This window comes from Triturus cristatus, chromosome 7 (assembly GCF_964204655.1).
Source record: "Triturus cristatus chromosome 7, aTriCri1.1, whole genome shotgun sequence".
In the NCBI taxonomy this organism is placed as follows: Eukaryota; Metazoa; Chordata; class Amphibia; order Caudata; family Salamandridae; genus Triturus; species Triturus cristatus.
Genome location: NC_140590.1, coordinates 1,117,018,782 through 1,117,035,453, shown reverse-complemented (window position 1 = coordinate 1,117,035,453; position 16,672 = coordinate 1,117,018,782).

The following is a 16,672-nucleotide window of genomic DNA, read 5'->3' as shown; positions in this document are numbered from 1 at the left end:
TCTAATCAACCTTATTAACAGAAGAATTACACGTGGGAATGCTATTGCATGGCTAAAATAATAAGTGAACTAAGTTGGTAAGCAAACTGACAGAAATAGATGTTGCTTATGTGATGTTATTGTGTTTTGCGCTTATAATTAATATGCATTAATGGCTTTTGATGTCGCAAATGGCTAGATAAATACATACACATAAGGGTATTAGCAGGGGAATAACACTGTATAATCATTTCCGTGCAGTAATTTTGTTTTGTGTTTCATTTTACTTAAGTTGACCAATGTGGCCTACTAAAAGATGGCTACCACCCGCAGCCTGCCTTCGATTTGATGGAAATTTTGCAAGGAGGCTTCGCGCTGCCTGTGACCTTGCCCTCTTGACGAACTGAAAAGCCATGATCATGACGACAAATCCAGAAAAGATGCCAAATGCCCCTGAACATGAAATTTGTTTCTAAACAAAATACTGACTTTATGACCTTGTAATGATCCCACGAATGGGATACAAATTATCCAAAAGAGACATCCGTAGAAGTGTGGAAATATGGATTTTTCTGATCAGTTATGTCCCCTATCTTGGACCCCAACGGTTCCATGTATGAATCACAAGTACATGTATGTTCCCTCCAGTTCCAGTTCTGAAGACGCAAACACATGTGCGTCCACTGTCAACATGTCTTCTGTCAGATCCGCCATGAATGGGCTGGATATTCGATTCCTAAATACGAAAGGCCACCGACTTTATATGGCTCAGTTACTCCATTTTGCAGTTCAGGCGAGTAGGCCCGATTCTGCCATCAGGCTTTTCTCTGCTCTCTGCCTCTGACAGCTTCAGCTTGAGCTCGCATCTGTATCCATGAACTTTGTCCTACTCCCTGTGCGGCTAACGGTGCCTGCCTTGGCCGGTTTGCCTGCCTGCCAAAAACTGTATTTCACCTTCGAGTTATCTGCTTCGCTCCTCAGCCGATGCATTCCTGTCTAGTAGTTTAGGTAAACATTTCCTTCAGCTACCGAGCAAAGGGCCCGGCCTCTCTGTCCTCATGCAAGTAATTCATAGCCCTGTTACCATGGAAGGTTTCTGCCCCTTGCATCTCATATAGACACTTAGACGCTTGTGCACGCACACACAGTCAGTATAGAATAGATTTTGTCCAAGAGTCCTTCCTTTGTGGATAACATAGTTCTTTAAACATAGGATGTTAGATATGATTTGGGATTAGGTTGACTTGACCCCCCAGACTTCTTGTCTCCACATGTAGAGCTAAATGTCAAGCCCCCTTCACCCCCTAGTTGCACGTCAATCACACGTCATGCTGCTGCGCGCGCATCTATGCCAAGTATAATCTTATAGATCCACCTATATATGACATCCTAACCAATTATGTTCCTTTTTACTCCTCATTACGCCCATTTTCGGTTACGCATGTGAATTATTATCTTCCTTATCAATTGTTACGCCTCCCGCATTTGTTTCATTGTAATGTATGTTCTATAAAAACAATTTCTTGTCAATAAAACATTGTACTTCACTTCCTGAACCTCCGTGGTGATGGAACTTGGAGCAACCGATTATAATCGACCATTGGAATAAAGCCCATTCCGAACCTCTAATACCACGGATTCTGCCTCTTATTTACTGAGCTATTTTATTATGTTTCTGTATCAAATTAAGTCCTGGTAATTAAATTATTTACCACATGAATGGCGCCCGAATAGGGACACTTTCTCATCTCACGCGCCGGCGGTGAGTTGCAGGCCCGGTCTCCTGCCACAGCTGGACGGACAATAACGCGTACCAGCAGGATTTCCTGTATCACCCTCCGGTCAAGCGGGGGCGACTGAGGCTGCGATCAACACCCAGACGAGGCGGTGAGAAGTGCGAAGTATCCCGACCAGAGCCTAGCTGAGAGAGCAAGATCCGAGGTATACAGAGGCCCACCAGTTCCCGAAGTCCGGAGTCGAGTCCAGTTTCCGACGAGTCGAGTCGAGTCCAGTCCGGTTCAAGTTCAGTTCAGTTTCCGAGGCCTTCCGTTTCCGAGCTACCCGGTGAGTACCATTACTGGGGAGGCATTCTGACGTGCACATAGGTTGTGCCGGTCAAGACGGGTTTGGGTACACAAATCCGGTCTGCACTGTTTCAGCAGTGTATCTGTACTGTTTAGCAGTATATCTAGTATATCAAGTATATAAATTCAGAATAATTCAGTTAAAGTCGAGTATTATGTTTTAGTGATTAAGTTTTCCTTAGACCGTCATCATTATTGATTGTTCAGGTAAATGTTAAATGTTAAATGTTTTAAGTACGTTCTGCATATTGTGGTATGAATGACTGTTCATTATCGTGTTTACTGTATTAAGTTTGTTCAAAATCAAGTATCAGATCAGTTCTCAATATGCCGCTCTTTTCGAAACTAAGACAGATCACAACAAGAAAAGGGGTACTCGAAGAAGCCGTTCCTATTCCTCCTAGGGACACTCCAGGGTACTTCATGTATCATAAACATGGCTTAGATGCTATATTATTTCTTGATTTATGGGTAGACTACACCAAGGGGTTACCAGAAAGTCAGAGGTGGCCCACAGCGGGAACCTGGGATACAGAGTGCATCATGAAAGTAGAGGAAGAGTTATGGAAAAGGAAAGTCAGACAGTCACAGAAAGACGCCGTTGAGTTATGGCGTAAAGAATCTCATAGACGTACCGAAAAAGCCCTCCGACAGGAAGAGAGAAATAGAGAGAATTCAAATAAAGTACGAGAAAACCTATTAATTGAAGAAGGTACAAGAGTGAAATCAGAACAAGTAGACAGACAAAGAAATGCCCTTATGAATGGTATGTATCCCCTTCTGGCCGAAGGATTACCTAAGGCTACTCCAGAGATACCAAAAGACTTGCCACCCCCATTATTTCCAATAAAGGTACATCCTAAGGGGCATCCTAGAACCGCAGAAGATGTTTTTCTTTCCTCATATTTAGATGACGCAGCTCCCGAGTATGCTAATTCCGCCCCACATGGACCGCCTGCCAGGGAGGTTCAACGCCAAGATCCAGTACCCGTATCTCTACAGCAACAAGTCCTGACACAAGTTCCGGCAAGCACATCTGTTTCTACATCTGTTCCTACAGCTACTTCTATAGCTGTGTCCACACCTATAGTTGCTGTATCGCGTTCAACGAATCCTTTCACGCCCGATACCCCAGACGGGGCTACGGGAGGTGCTACCAACATTTTCTCTACGCCACCCAGAATAAATAAACTTACCTTTCAAGAGTCAGCACATTCACGTACCCCCAAACTCATAAACGCCCGTACGCTTAAGGAACTTCTTGTAGATTGTAGATATGACCCTGTGCCCGGCAAAGAGGACGAAATGATCATGGCATCATTACGCATCAGACGAGCCGCGGTGTATTTAGGGAAGTTACCAGGAATGACTGCGCATCTAGATAATATATACCATTTTGTTCAAACAGGGCGAGATTCTGAATGTATTAACAGAGCTATGGAATACCAGAAAGTGGAGATACAGGGGGAACTGTTACGTTTCCTCATAAATTGTGTGATCAGAAATCAAGATCGACCGGGGGTAGATCCGGAAGCAATGCAAATTCTTACCAGATGGAGCCAGAATATATCAGAAGGAAGACATGATAAGCAAAATTGTATAATAGCCATGTGCCGAAAGATCCGTAAAGAAATAGAACGCCTACACGAAGAAAGATTAACGGTAGACCAGTTCGAACAAAACGAGGAAGAAGGATCTGGACTGTCCACAGGACAGTCAGACACCATAGCCTATGTAGGTAGAGGAAGATCTTGTAATAGTAATAGATGTCTTATTGACCCGATGCGTCCGATATGTCCAGATAATAACAGGAATTTCCCAACACCCATAGTCCATATAAGGTCTAACGAGCATTCGTTCCAAGCCGCTGACAAATTACTCCGAGAACGAAGGGGTTATCATTTTCTCGATTCTATGGATGAACAAGAATTAGCCAGGTCAGCTGTCCATTGGGTTGACAGTCCCGGAAAGTACAGTGATGATACAGTAGCACGCACGTTTTTGAATCTCACCCCAGATGAACAGCGTTTAGCTGGGATTTATATGATTCAACAACTCCTTATACTATATCAGAGTCAACATTCGGACCCTGGTCCCTTACCTGATATATTGACTGAATTACTCATGAATAGATGGAGAGGTTCAGGTACTAAATTAATTAAAGAAATACTAGAATCAAGAAAGCAGTACATTCTTTTTGTATGTTCAGAACATGTCTCACTACCCATTAAGGAAAGAACCACGTATTACATGGACAGACAGAATCCTTTACGAGAAGTACACCCAATAAAGGGCGAGGACAATGAGTTTAAACGCGTATTTGTATACACGCCCATATCGAAAATAGAATTGTTAGAAATGAAGAAAGTGGTACCCAGTCATGACAAAGACCCAGCGGGTTTTCACCGAGAAATTAAAGACATGTTACTCATGGGAGAGTATACCTATCCCGACATTATGACAATATTAAAGGTATTGATGCCTGCTGGCATTTACGAAAAACTCAGGGAAAAAGAGTGGGAGGCAGGAGACCAAAAGATAGAATGGTCAGCATTAGAAGCAGAAGAAAGGGCCCGAACTGCAGGAGCAGGGCTTGGGGATAAAACTAAAGCACTACCAGGTTTACTAGTACAGGTACTGCCACGTTTATTAACTACGAAAAAGGAAGATTGGGGTACTATTTCAGCCTGTAAACAGAAGCAAGATGAAGACACTAGTGATTACTATGCCCGATTTGAAAAATGTTTTGGTATAAATAGTGGCATAAAAGCAAGTAGCGAATCATACCCACATCTGTTTGTGACAAAATTAGTAGAAAATGCCTTGCCTCAAGTGAAGAACAGAGTATTAAAATTCGAGAGTACCTGGCAAGGTAACACTCCATCACAAATGTTACAAATGTTACAGTACCACCACAATAGAATTAGAGAGGAACAAGAACATGAACACAGACGCATGAAAGACACGAAAATGAAAATGCTAGTTTCTCAGACAGTTCCGGCTGAAGGACATAAAAAGGGTATGACACATTCCGGTGATTCAACAGGACCTGTAAAAGGGACATGCAATTATTGTAAAAAGCCAGGTCATTACGTACACGATTGTCCAGTTTTGAAACATAATATCGCCATAGGTAATACAAAAGAAAGAACACGGCCACCTAGACAGGATCAGAATGAACAAGGAGCCCCGCAGCATGCACAGTCCATGCCAGCTCCACCACAGTCTATACAGTTTGTGCCAGCTGCACCAGCGCTGCCTGTTGCTGCCGCACAAACCACGACACGACAACTGTACCAAACAGCACAGTACGACTATCCTGATTATCAACGATACGCATGAACCAGCCTAGAGAGGGAAGTTGACTTACCCCTTATCGAGATCCCAGTAGACCAAGAAGGACCTTATGTACATAGTGAATTATTAGGCCAAGACAGAAAATTTTTACTCGATACCGGGGCAAGTCGAACAACCATAAAACGTAGTGAAGTTCCAGGGGCACCCCTCTCAGGCTCACAGAATATTTCCCTTGGTTTTTCAGGAAAACCTATTGTTAATGAAGTATCACAACCTCTTCCACTTACGATAGGACCTTTGACCCGAACTACAGATTTATTGCTTACTAAATCATGTCCAGAAAATCTGTTAGGAATAAAAACACTGAAAGCTCTAGGAGCTATAATATGTTGTTCTCCGGAAGGTGTAAGATTGTTTTTACGTGATTTTAAAGGTCACTATGTATCTAGAGACATGGATCCCCGACTGCTGACTTTACCTACACATCTATGGGCACAAGGCCCTACTGATGTTGGTTGCATGAATGTTACACCATATCGAGTCACATTAAAGGCAGGAGTGGTACTACCACGAATGCGACAATACAAGTTACCACCAGATGCTGTAGTGGCTTTGCTGCAAATCATTGACGAGCTCATTGCCCAAGGAGTAGTTGTGGAAACAGACTCCAATGTATGTAATTCACCGATAATTCCGATTCTTAAACGAACAGATCCGAAGGCCCCGCCAGTATATCGATTGGTTATTGATCTGCGCGAATTAAACAAGTGCATTGTGCCACAATTCCCTGTGGTCCCAGATATCTCGTCATTACTGACAGCTATTGATTCCGAAGCAACATTCTTTACTGTAATTGATCTCAAGAATGCCTTTTTCAGCGTCCCAATAGATCCGGAAAGCCAATATTTGTTCGGATTTAGTTTAAATGGACGTAGCTTTAAATTCTCACGCGCACCTCAAGGATTTACAGAAAGCCCCAGCATCTATAGCCAAGCACTGAAACGAGAACTTGACAGTATCCACATGCCAGTTAACACTGCCTTGCTTCAATATGTCGATGATCTGCTGATCACCGCTAGAAGCGAACCCGAATGTGAGAAAGCCTCACTGAAAGTTTTACAATTTCTAGCTGAAAAGGGTCACAAGGTGTCCCCTTCTAAGCTGCAATTCTGTGTCCAGCGAGTTGTTTATCTTGGACACTCGCTGTCCAAGGAGGGAAGGCAGCTTACACCCGACCGCATTCAGTTAATAGCTAACATGCCAATACCCAAGACACAAAAGGAAGTACGAGCTTTCATAGGCCTCACTTCATATTGTAGGCAGTGGATCCCTCAGTATGCATTTCTAGCAAAATCGCTCATTCAGTTGACAACACAGGAGGCAGCCACATCGACTGTTCTCCCTTGGACTCAGGAACATACACAAGCTTTTGAAAGCCTAAAGAAAGCTTTATGTCAAGCACCTGTTTTAGCAACGCCATGTTACAGAAAACAGTTTACACTCTTTGTTACAGAACGCGAAGGTACTGCCTTGTCAGTACTCACACAGGAACAAGCAGGAGCACACAAACCATGTGCTTATTTTTCTAGTACATTAGATCCCGTAGCTCAGGCTTTGCCTGCATGCCTAAAATCAGTAGCAGCGACAGCTTTAGCAATCAGACAAAGCGATGCGATAGTGTTAGGACATCCATTGACAGTTCAAGTACCACACGCAGTAGAGGTTCTTGTAAATAGAACGCAAACACAACACTTGACTATAGCGCGACTTACAGGGTACGAACTAACATTGTTCCAGCCGCATATAGAAATCAGACACTGTAACACATTGAATCCTGCCACACTTTTGCCAGTAATCGGAACAGACCCACTAGCCCATGACTGTATTGAAGTTATTACAATAACGACGAAACCCAGACAAGACTTAACCGATGTCCCATTGTCAGATCCAGACCTGACGTTGTATGTAGATGGTTCATGTATGAGAACAAATACAGGAGAGTTAGTGGCTGCTTACGCAGTCACAACAGATACTGAAGTCATTGAAACAAATCGTATAAATACTTTGTCAGCTCAAGCCGCAGAGCTCATCGCTCTGACACAAGCCTGTATTCAAGCCACAAATAAAAAAGTCAACATATACACTGATTCACGTTATGCATTCGGAGTTGTACATGACTTCGGCGTGCTGTGGCGAGAGAGAGGTTATTTAACTTCCCACGGTGCCCACATTCAGCACGGACCCCTCATTCATGCCTTATTAGATGCGATACATCTACCCACTGCAATATCAATTATGAAATGTAAAGCTCATACGAAAGTCACTGATATCATTTCTCAAGGCAATAATCTAGCCGACAGAACAGCTAAACAGACTGCTCAAACACAAACATCCGACATGACAAAGACAATAGTCCCGACGCCGACACATTGTATGACAGTTAAAGATCCTACTCTTGACGTAATGGACATACAGACACATGCTACACCAGATGAAATAAAGAAATGGACCGAATTAGGAGGGATCCAAACGGATCAAGGATGGATGATGAAGGAAAAATCTGTGTGGTTCCTTCCTGATTCAATGGTCCAAGTTATAATTAACACTATACATAGTCCAGCACATCTAGGAGAAAAAGCTATGCTAGACAGCATTCAACACATTTGGTTCAATAAACATTTACGAGCAGCAGCCAAACAAAAGGTTCGTACCTGTATGATCTGTTGCCAGTTCAACCCAGGAAAAAGCGTTCCCGTAGAACAGGGTGGATTTCATCCTCCTGATCACCCTTTTGAAGTCCTCCAGATGGATTATATCCAGATGGAACGATGTCGAGGATTCAAATATGTTCTCGTAGTTGTTTGTGCTCTTTCCCGTTGGACGGAGGCATACCCGGTTTCAGATTACACTGCCTCGACTACTGCCAAACAGTTGGTTCGAGAATTCTTCCCACGATACGGTTTACCACGCGTTGTTCACTCAGATAACGGCCAGCCGTTCTCATCCGAATTAATGAAACATGTTTCACTTTTGTTAGGTTATCAGTGGAAATTCCACTGTGTCCGACACCCTGAGGCAGCAGGTCTCGTAGAAAGACATAATCAGACCCTGAAAATTAGATTGTCCAAAATATGCAGGGAGAAAGGTGTCGACTGGGTAGTAGCACTACCAGTTGCACTCTTTTACACGAGAATGGTAGCACACTCTCGAACAGGGCTATCCCCGTATGAAGTGATCTTCGGCAGACCACCAAATATGTGGGGGACGCCTATGCCACGCAAAATAACTGATATTGACTGTAATATGCTGACAGATTACTTGGCTTCCTTGATGTCTGCACTACAATCTTGTCGTTCACAGGTAGCTGCAGCTTTTCCTGACAACACTGAGGTGAAACCCCATGACGTAGTTCCGGGAGACTTGGTCCTCGTGAGGAACTTTGATCGAAAGACTCAGCTGGAACCGAGGTGGAAGTCACCTCAGCTGGTGTTGCTCACCACAAGAACAGCCGTGAAGATCGAGGGCAGAAAAGGCTGGATTCATTCAAGTCATATCAAGAAATTTCATGGACTACCAGCAGATGTGAATACCCCACCTCGTGTGTCTTCACCCATTGACTCAAAACTTCCTTTTGTTGAAAAGAGTAGTTCTGAACTTTATAAACTAAAGCTTAGGTCCAACCAGTCAAGCAATTTGATTGTTTAAGTCCTCTCCAAGGTGAAGCGGTTGAATTGTCTCTGACATATATCCCTTGGACCTGAATAGAGAAAGCACCCGAAAAATGTTGAAACGACAGGCGTACTGTAAATCACTGCGTAGTCATTGCATAGTGACGTTATTAATTTTGTTTTTCTTGAGTCTTTTAATAATTACTGCAAGTATATTGTTGCACATATATTATCCTATTTCTAGACATGTTTACAATGTTACTGCTGAACATTCTTTTAGTGAATTACCTCCGCTTGAGTTGTCTTATAGATTTGCGCTGCGCAATAACACGTTTATCAGTATGTTACATCATTCCCATCAGGTTAGCAATGCTACAAATTGTTGGATATGTGGCCGACTCCCTCCCTACCAGAATTATAAAGGAATTTTACCTCTCTTTCCATACCCGTTCACACACAACGGCTCCTGTGGAGCATGGTTTAGTTTAATTAATTCTCTAGATTCGAATTCTGCAGTTTATCAAGATAACTGGGTATGGGGAAATTTGAACTTAGTTTTGCTTAAGGTCTGCTACCCCAACAAGGAGGGACTTCCCCAGAGAACAGGAACTGATCTAGAAAATGAAGTGTATGGATTAGGTAATTTCACGCTTAATCTTATGATCCTAAATGTCGAATCCGAAGCTACTCCAATTTTGCCCGCTATGTCAATATTTCCAGTAAAGGGTGAACTATGTGTAAGAAAAAATGGTTCCATACATATGGGCCATAGTAAATGCACGACTGTAGTAGAATTTAGTGATCAAGGCAAGTCCACATTTAGAGCTTCCCGCCATTCGTATTTCATATGTGGTCAGACGGCATATGTACGTTTGCCTCTAGACTGGGATGGTACTTGCTACATTGGATTCCTTTTGCCACCTGTTTTTCTAGCTCCCCCTGATTATCACAGAAACACTCATTTAGTAAATAATAGAGTAAGGAGAGATCTCCCAATAGTCGATTACACTGAAACAGCGTGGGAAAAATACACAGATTTCAATAAAGGTCTCTTTCCCTATATAGGTACTGTTACTAATAGTAAGCTGATACGTAGATTAACTAGAACCCTTGAAGCAGTAGTGAATGAAACTATTTCCGCTTTAGGCAATTTAACAGAAGAGCAGTCTGCTATGCGGATTGTTGTGCTTCAAAATCGTCTTGTCCTTGACGTCATCCTGGCTGATAGGGGCGGAGCTTGTAGGGTCATCGGATCAAGCTGTTGCATTTTCATACCAGAAAATTCGCCATCTGTATATAAAGCCATAACTCGCCTTCATAAGATTATAAGTCAGATACACCAGAACCCAGGCACCTGGACTTGGTCCGGTTGGTTTTGGAGTGTATTATCTACCTTTGGATGGAAGGTCCTATCTTTCCTAGGTATTGGCCTTCTCATACTATTCAGTTGCTGTCTATGTCTACAATGTGGACCAGCGATCTGTGGTCTGTGTGCCACGTCATGTATTCCACCACCAGGATTTCATTCATCACGGAAGAAGAAAGAAGAACAAATGATGCTATATGAACAAATCGATGGATTAATGAAGATTGATATTTCTTGATGGGCAAGTAGGGGACAAGGAGGGAATGTGGAAATATGGATTTTTCTGATCAGTTATGTCCCCTATCTTGGACCCCAACGGTTCCATGTATGAATCACAAGTACATGTATGTTCCCTCCAGTTCCAGTTCTGAAGACGCAAACACATGTGCGTCCACTGTCAACATGTCTTCTGTCAGATCCGCCATGAATGGGCTGGATATTCGATTCCTAAATACGAAAGGCCACCGACTTTATATGGCTCAGTTACTCCATTTTGCAGTTCAGGCGAGTAGGCCCGATTCTGCCATCAGGCTTTTCTCTGCTCTCTGCCTCTGACAGCTTCAGCTTGAGCTCGCATCTGTATCCATGAACTTTGTCCTACTCCCTGTGCGGCTAACGGTGCCTGCCTCGGCCGGTTTGCCTGCCTGCCAAAAACTGTATTTCACCTTCGAGTTATCTGCTTCGCTCCTCAGCTGATGCATTCCTGTCTAGTAGTTTAGGTAAACATTTCCTTCAGCTACCGAGCAAAGGGCCCGGCCTCTCTGTCCTCATGCAAGTAATTCATAGCCCTGTTACCATGGAAGGTTTCTGCCCCTTGCATCTCATATAGACACTTAGACGCTTGTGCACGCACACACAGTCAGTATAGAATAGATTTTGTCCAAGAGTCCTTCCTTTGTGGATAACATAGTTCTTTAAACATAGGATGTTAGATATGATTTGGGATTAGGTTGACTTGACCCCCCAGACTTCTTGTCTCCACATGTAGAGCTAAATGTCAAGCCCCCTTCACCCCCTAGTTGCACGTCAATCACACGTCATGCTGCTGCGCGCGCATCTATGCCAAGTATAATCTTATAGATCCACCTATATATGACATCCTAACCAATTATGTTCCTTTTTACTCCTCATTACGCCCATTTTCGGTTACGCATGTGAATTATTATCTTCCTTATCAATTGTTACGCCTCCCGCATTTGTTTCATTGTAATGTATGTTCTATAAAAACAATTTCTTGTCAATAAAACATTGTACTTCACTTCCTGAACCTCCGTGGTGATGGAACTTGGAGCAACCGATTATAATCGACCATTGGAATAAAGCCCATTCCGAACCTCTAATACCACGGATTCTGCCTCTTATTTACTGAGCTATTTTATTATGTTTCTGTATCAAATTAAGTCCCGGTAATTAAATTATTTACCACAGAAGTAACGAATTAGTTGTGGACCCCTTTTTTTTTATTCATTATTTGAGACGATCAATGTGTGTGAAATAGTACTGATGTATCGCAATGTACCAAGACGACATAATTTCCACCATTCATCAGTTTTGTACGATATGATTGCAACATTTTGGAGTGTAATTTTAGTATAAATATTAGTAGACTAGAGAGGTCGAGTGCCACTTCTTCCCGTACTGATGATCTGAGGTCCCGATGCTGACGGAGAGGACGGTGACTCTACATGACGGCTAGAAACTTTAATTGTTTTGCTGAGGACCGGTTCTGACTTAGGATCTGACTTTTAGCCAGAATAGGTAAATATGAGAGAAATGCATTTAATTGGATTTTCATACAATTTTAGATAAACAAATATTCTGTTTGAATCACTGTGTCGGGTGGTTATTTTATGGTCATGTTATTGAATTTATTTGCTTATTGTAAAATGTTTCACCAGACCTATAGCAACTAGTTGATGCCATTGACCTCAGAGTACATGCAGATTGGTTAGGTATTGAAAGTGTTTCCCTTATACATGGAACGGATAGAGTGGTAGGATGAATGTTGGTGTAATAGGCCCCACCAGCGTGTGATGTGTGTGTGCGTGTGTGAATGTGAAATCACTCCGTCCGTGGAAGTAGAGGGGATTCGGAAGCTCCGATCTGCACCAGAGGCACCCCGTCTGCCCAGTGCTCGTCGACTCTTTGATCTTTCTCTGCCCTCCGTGCGTCCTCTGCCCATCGCTCTTTGGGTCTCTTCATCCCTGAGTGCCTCATCTGCCCTCCGCGCCTCCTCTGCCTTATGAGCCTCCTCTGCTCTAGTACCTCTTCTACCCTCTGTGCTTCCTCTGCCTTACGTGTCTCCGCCGCCTTCACGAACGGCACTGACTGGAGTAGACAGCAACCCCTCTCAGGCAATCCTGGTGCTGCCAGCAGCGCCAGGATTGGCTTAGGGCACGGTTACTACTCGCCCGCATGCCCATTAGGAGACTGAAAATAAGTCACAGGAAACTCGTAGTAAGTTAACTTTTTTATTTTTCAGCAGGACACAAGAGCAGACGATGTACCAGCTCTCTCCTCGTATTCTCCCCCAACCGTCACATGGAGGTTCCAGGCAGAATACTACAATTAGAACCTAACACATCTTCCTCCTATACAATTGAAAAATTAAAACTAACTACTTTTAATATTAAATAACAACAATGTTTTCATAAGACAAAATAATTAATCAAGATTCCGACATATTAAATCATTCATTAATACATTACGTAATCATGAAATTTGCTAGGCAATTTTGTTGACCTGGACGAGTGTTCACGAATGTGGGGACTGAGGCACGTACTGGTTTCACTAGAGTTAGTAGTGGACCGATTGATACAAGATGAATTGTGGTGGTTAGAAACAGAAAACCTTTAGGCAAAATTCTGGAACATTTAACACGCACACAATCTCCCACCTTTACATTGAGCTGTCTTGTACTAGACTGTACATACTTCTTTTGGGCTTCAACTCTTTTCTTGTCAACCTCTTATAATTTTGTTATCGGTACACTGAACACACCCATCCATCCTCTTAACATTTTTGAAGAGGGAATCCGACCTCTGAGAAAAACAAAAGGAGAAACTCCTGTGTCCGAGTTAGGAGTGGTGCATACAGCCCATAACAAATTCTTAAGTTCTTTTTTACAATCAAGATTGCTAGCCTTGGAGAGTTGTATGTTGTCTTTAATTACCCTATTAAACCTTTCCACAAGGCCATTACTCCTAGGGTGGTAAAGAGAAGTTTTAGTATGTTTTATGTCTATGAATTTTAAAAACTCCGCAAATTCTGAAGAGGTGAATTGGCAACCATTATCAGATATTATTTCGTCAGGAACACCGTCCCTTGCAAAAAGAAATTCTAAGAATTCTATGATACAAGAAGCTGTGGGAACCTTCACAAATTTTAATTCTGGCCAATAGCTGTAATAATCCATGACAACAATACCATATTCCGACACACCATGATCCGACAACTTTAAGGGACCTATGATGTCAATAGCCAACTTGGACCACGGTTTTGGAGGAACTTCTACAGCTTGAACAGGGCTGGGGACAGTCACCTGAGTTTTGTCACTAACAGCACACTGCAAACAATCCCTCACAATCCCTCACAAAATGTTCGACATGCTTATCAAGACCCGGCCACCAGAATTGCCCCCAAATCTTCCTCTTCATTGCACGTATACCTATACGTCCTTCATGGGCCAGGGTAAGAACTTTATTACTCATACCTGTTGGAACTACAAGAGAAGTAGAACGGAATAAAAAATCATTCATTATTGGTAGCTGTTAGAAATGGGGGTCTCTAGTTGGCAATGGCTGGCCACTGTCCAAGTATGGACCCTTCTTCCTAAGTCAGAGTAAACAGTCTACACCCTTTGACAACCCCTGCTCAACCCTGTGGTAACGTAACATGAGCAGCTAGGCTTATCTCAGAGGCAGTGTGTGAAGCATTTATGACCATACCCAGTAATACAATGAGGAACACTACAAATGGACACCACTCAAGTATTTATAAAAAATAGGTATATTTATATAGACTCAATCACAAGACCAATAACAGTAAAAATCCACAATACTAGGAAAATAGGGTTACTTTAAAAATGCTGCAAAAATAGTTCAAGGTGCACAAAATGATGTTCAGTTCCATGCAGTGGTCTCTGCGACCCTTTTACTCACAAGGTATCTGGATTCTGTAGCAAAGCAACAAAAATGTCGCTAAGGAGTTGTAGCGATAAATTTCCTCACGCTAACCAGCGATGCGTTGAATCCTTACCTCAAGGGAGGATGATGCGCTGGGTTTAGGGCAGGAGAAAGCGACAAACTTCTTCACGCTAAGCCGGTGATGCGATAAAATCCTTGCCGCTAAGGGAGGATGATGCACCGAGCCTGTTGCGTGTGCGATCTTGCTGCGATAGAAGAAAATGGCGCTCCGCGAGGGAGCGAGGATCCTGATGCGATGCGGGGAAAATGGCGAACGCTCGGCGTCCGCGCTGCGATGAGCTTGGTGCGATGAGTTGGGGTAAGCGAGCGCTTTGGGGCACGCTAACAAGCAAGGCGACAATCTTCGGATCTTTAGTGAGTGTTTTCAAGCCCGCCATCAGGTGATTCAATAACTTGGGTTAGCAAGCGTTTTCAGACCCGCTGATAGGTGCTGCGACGATCTTCGGGATAGCGGGCGTTTTCAGGCCCGCTGACAGGTGATGCGACGATCTTCGGGATAGCGGGCGTTTTCAAGCCCGCTGACAGGTGATGCGATAATCTTCGGGGTTAAAAGCGCTTTCAGGCCCGCTGACAGGTGATGCGACGATCTTCGGGATAGTGGGTGTTTTCAGGCCCGCTGACAGGTGATGCGATAATCTTCGGGGTTAGCGAGCGCCCGACGGCAGCAGAGCGACGATTTTTCTCACGCTCACCAGCTGCAGCGGCTCGCTAACAGGGGTTAGCGACGATTTTCAGCACTCTTTTCTCAGTAGTAGAACTAGAGGCCCTGGAACTCACAGGAGCCTCACCTGCAGATAGAGATTCTCGCTGAGAGGACACAGGAGGCTGGTGGTGGAGTCTGGTGTGCCTGAGACTCCTGCAGGAGGCTAGCTCTCTTCTAGCCCTTGGGTGATTGCTGTAGCCACAAAATAAAAGTTCCTTCAAAGTCCTTTTCCTCTTCTTCCAAGTCCAGTAGTAACCACTGCAGGGCATTCGCAGAAACAACACACAAGCACAAGGACAGTCCTTCTCTTGCAGATTCCTGTAGTTACACGGACAGAGGTTCTTCTTGTTGTCCAGGAGCAATACAAATTGTAGGGGTTGGGGCACAAATATTTATACCCCCAAAGTCTTTGTTCTTAGGAGCCACAAGTCTCTGAACCCAGCCAGAACCAGTTCTGCCCAGCCCTGGAGCACTTTGTTTACCAGGCTGCATCCTTCCTTTTAGAAAGAGGGGGTCTGCCTTCAGACGCACAGTGGGAGGTGGAGCCAGCATTCACCTTGCCAGGCACAGCCCTATTCAAGTGCAGGAGCAACCCCTCCCCTTACTCCAAGGCAGATCTCTCTCTTCAACCTAGGTCTGACTCAGCCTGCCCTGTCACTCCAAAACCAGACAGCCAATACACATAATAGCAGAGCACACTGGAAGGCTTAGGCAAGAAAGTACCTATACTCTAAAAGTGGTAGTTTCAAACACAGAATATAAAAATAACCTTCACTAAAAGATGTATTTTCATATTCTGAGCTCAGGCATACTAAATTCGTTTTTCTACCATGTTCTGTGGGTCAGTTAGGACTATAGAATGTAATAGCCAAAACCTCCCATTCTGGCCTATGGAGAACAGGTAGCCTTACAGTAGTGAAAAACGAAATTGGGTGTAATTCACTACTAGGACATGCTACCCACATCAGAGCATGTCCTACCTTACACATACAATGCACCCTACCATAGGGGTGGCTTACATGATGCCAAGGGAAGGTTCAGGGGCTGGGAAATGGGTGCACTTCACAGCCAAGATGGCAGTTCTGGACTGCACGCAGACACTGCAGTGGCAGGTCTGAGACACGCTTTACAAGCTGCTTCTGTGGGTGGCACAAACCAGTGCTGCAGGCCCACCAGCAGCATTCGGTTTACCAGCCCTGGGCACACATGGGCCACGCTACTAGGGACTAACAGGTAAACCAAATAAGCCAATCATGGATGTACCAATTCACATGTCATCTTTACAAAGGGAGCATTCGCGCTGTGGCACTGAATGGCAGTGGCACAGCGCCCAGAGCATCTATAACCAGCAAAAACAGAGGATACACAGC